The sequence below is a fragment of the Hoplias malabaricus genome, chromosome 7 (assembly GCF_029633855.1).
Source record: "Hoplias malabaricus isolate fHopMal1 chromosome 7, fHopMal1.hap1, whole genome shotgun sequence".
Classification (NCBI taxonomy): domain Eukaryota; kingdom Metazoa; phylum Chordata; class Actinopteri; order Characiformes; family Erythrinidae; genus Hoplias; species Hoplias malabaricus.
Window position 1 is genome coordinate 36,385,237 of NC_089806.1, and position 4,104 is coordinate 36,389,340.

Sequence of the window (4,104 nt, forward strand, 5' to 3'; positions counted from 1 at the left end):
GGCTAAAACAACAAAGTGTCTTGGCCCGGTATGGCTTTCTCTTTCTACTCATGGCAGAGAAAAGGCATTTGGAGTTGTTCAGACAGCTGAGGGAACTCCAACTTTTGAAAAACATGAACAAGGATGAGGATATTGCTCTATTCCTGCTCCATAGGTGGGTAATATTGACTTATTTTGGCAGTTTAGGTCCACTTAGGGTGGACCTTAAGCCAAATCTGGGATAAGGCGCTAAGTTCATGAAAGTAAATGCAGACAGAAGCACTACAAAACTGAACAACTCGAGTTACAAAGACTTTCTCGTACCAACAAGTCATTGTCTTTTTCCTCAAACATACAATTCCACCTTAAAAGATGCCAAGCTTCTAAACGTAAACAAACAAGAGAACAGTTCCCCACAATTGTAGACGTTCCCTTTAGCCTACCTTAACCACAACAAACAGCCAGGGACATAGGACGGTAGCGAGTTCTGAAATTTTCAGCAGCATTTACATCAAACGTTGTGATTTTTACATTTTTTTTTATTAGTGCCTAGATGATTTGGATGTCAGAAATGTATAAACAAACAACAAAATCTACTTTTTAACCAGCAAATATTTAAGAACACACAAACCTTTGAGCCTTAAGTCTCTAGACTAACAGACTACAGATTCCTACAGTTGAAGAAACATGCCTGTTATTCCCTGTGGATCAGAAACAGTGTACTTTAGGACTACAATTGTTTTCTGATTCCAGTAACCAGTAAAAAATAATGTACATGAAATAACTTTGGAATCTTTACCATAGTTCATGCCTGCACCATGTGGGGACAGGTGTATACTCACCACCACGTTATCACAGGAGGCTTCCACTGCATTAAGCATTAAGGCCTTTCTTACACCCCTTAGCCACGTCATCAACAAGCCACAGTTATAATTCACCACCCTCTGAAATAACGTTCCAACACAATAAAAAATACAAATGTTGACAAAAACTTAGGGGTGTGGACTGTGAGAAGAGTATCTTTTAAATTTAGGCCTGGAATATTTTTAATTAAAGTGTAGTGAATCCATTCATTCGTTTATTCATTCATTATCTGTAAGCATTTATCCTGTTCAGGGTCGCAGTGGGTCCAGAGCCTACCTGGAATCACTGGGCGCAAGGCAGTAATACACCCTGGAGGGGGCGCCAGTCCTTCACAGGGCAACACATACAATCACACATTCACTCACACCTACGGTGTCAATTTTTAGTCGCCAATCCACCGACCAACGTGTGTTTTTGGACTGTGGGAGGAAACCGGAGCACCTGGAGGAAACCCACGCAGACACAGGGAGAACACACCACACTCCTCACAGACAGTCACCCGGAGGAAACCCACGCAGACACAGGGAGAACACACCACACTCCTCACAGACAGTCACCCAGAGCATGAATCAAACTCACAACCTCCAGGTCCCTGGAGCTGTGTGACTGCGACACCACCTGCTAGTGAATCCAATAGATATGAATGAAGATTTCTCCCCGACTTGTTTTCTTTGTTTTTTTTTCAATGTTATTTATTTATTTATTTATTTATTGAATGAATTACTGAGATTTCATTTGGATAAAATTCACATATGTTTATGTTTATGTTTTGTAACGTATAATTGATTATAAATTCAAACATTCTCCAGCTCTTTTGTCATGTTATGGTAACTGCTGCATGGTATTCAAATATTCATAAATAATAATAATTAAAACAACTCATCACTGTTCTCTTTACTCTTCAGTAAACTGGCCATCGTTGCACACCCGTCACACTATTCATTGGTAAATGCTGATGTACAAAACCCTTCTCGGCCTATCTCCCCCTTCTCTGCGTCAGTTGTTGCAGTCTCAGTCCTCTAGTTATAACACTCATTCTGTGCAGCTCATCATGCTGAGAGTGCTGAAAACAAATACAGTTTTTTGGTCTGTCCTCATTTCAGTCAGCTGCAGCCAAGGACTGGAACTCGCTTCAAAAAACACTAAGATCGGTCCGTTTTATTTCAAAGTCGGCTTCTAGGAATTCTGCTACTGCTTTTTTAGAGGAGTAAATAAACGCATAAACGCAATCGTTACATGGACACTCACTGATGTCATTTCTCATCCTAATCTCTATTCTGTTTGTTTGAGTCTCTTCTTGTTTCTTTTCTGTTGTTTTTGTTGTATATAGATTTGTGTGTGTGTGTGTGTGTGTGTGTGTGTGTGTGTGTGTGTGTGTGTGTGTGTGTCTCAAAAGGATTTGCCTTTTGCCAGGCTGCCATTGTAAATAAGAAGTTGCCTGATGAAATAAAGGTAAAAAAAAAAGTAACAACTAACATTTTGTACAACAACAACAACAACAATAAAACATAATAATCTGAGTAGTCTGAAAATGGTGTGAGTAGAATGTATACATCACTGCATTCTTTATGAGTCCCATCAAGAAAAAAGTGTGGCAAACCTTCGCGTGCTTCGATTTGATTTGCTCTTGGGGATAATATTGTATTTAAAACTGTGTGAGTTTGGTTTAGACGATTTAAAGATGGCGGATTCAATGTTAATGATAGTGAATGTAGTGATTTAATACCTAAACAGAAGGTTATTTTTCTTGAACAAACCACACACAGCAATTACCATAAAATGACAAATTTTAAATTTGGAATTACTGTCATATTTTACACAACAACACTTTAAAACTCATTTCAACACCTAATACAGTGGAACCTCTACTAACGAAAGCCTCTACTAATGAACTTTCCAAGATACGAACTGGGAATTTGAATATTTTTTGCCTCCACCAACAAACCACGACTCTAGAAACGAACCCGAGTCTCAGTCGAGCCGGCGGCTGGAAATGGCCATTGACCCCAATAGGCGAGTCTCCCAGCGCGCCCAGACATCGAAATTCGCGCTAAGTTAAGCAGTATCTACGCTTAGTCTCCCCACATTCACCGCCTACTCTCCATTATTCCACCCACCCCCACCTCCCGTCATACAGCCAGTGCCTGTGTTACTCCTCCAGCCAGTCGTCACGTCTTTAAGGTAGCGATGTGTAACCACTTAAAACTTTATTTCTTTTTTATTACTGTTTCCACTGTATTTCTGTTTTATTGTTAGTAACGCTACATGTATTTTTTTACTAATCTGAGAGTGTTGTAAACATATATCAGTGCAAAAAGGTGACTTTCGGGGTGGGGGCTGGAACGCATTAATTGCTTACTCAAGAAACGAACTTTCCACTTACGAACCGGGTCACGGAACGGATCAAGTTCGTAGGTAGAGGTTCCACTGTATTTGCTTTTTTGGAACTTTGTTTCTAATTGGCTCTCAAGGATTTAACAGATTTGCTTTTTCCAAATAGATTACAGTTCTGTCACCACCATCATCATCACCACCATCATCATCACCATCATCATCATCAACATCATCGTCATGACCTCCATAAGAATTCAGCCTAATGTATTACATAATGTCCACAATGCTTGATCTACTCACTTATGAAGGTCATTAAGGATAATGGTCAGCTCTTTGTTCAGGTCTTTCTTAGTTCATCAGCTGAAGTAGGGAGGAAAAAGCAGAAAAGATCTCTCTCTCTCTCTCTCTCTCTCTCTCTCTCGCTCTCTTTCTCAGGGGATAATGTACAGACACTAAGCTGGTGCTGAAGGGTCAGGCTGGGGGCAGCATGGCGCTGTGGAGTTTTATAAGAGCAATATAGTTCCCATCTGCAAAGAGAGAAAGAAAGAGAGCGAGAGGGAGAAAAGGCTGTAGCTGAACACTTAGGGTCACCAGCCTATCTGAGTGCAACCACCCCAATCATTTTCACAGAGAGGGGCCGAGAGAGACTGAGAGACGAAGAGAATGAGAGACACAGGGTTGGCTGGCAAAGGGGGCAGCCCTCTACACAACTTTAGCTTCCCTCATTTCCACATCTCTCTAGACCAGTGCCCAAGCTTGTACTAGCGCTGTCCTCTTGGGGGGGGGGGGGGTTGATTCACCCTGGTAACAAGGGGTTTATACACTTTAAGCTTGCTCTAATATCCTCTGTATGTAGCTGTGGATCATGTCGACAGAGCTTCAGCATCTGCTCTACTCTGCTTGATGCTTGAACATTGTAGTGAGGGC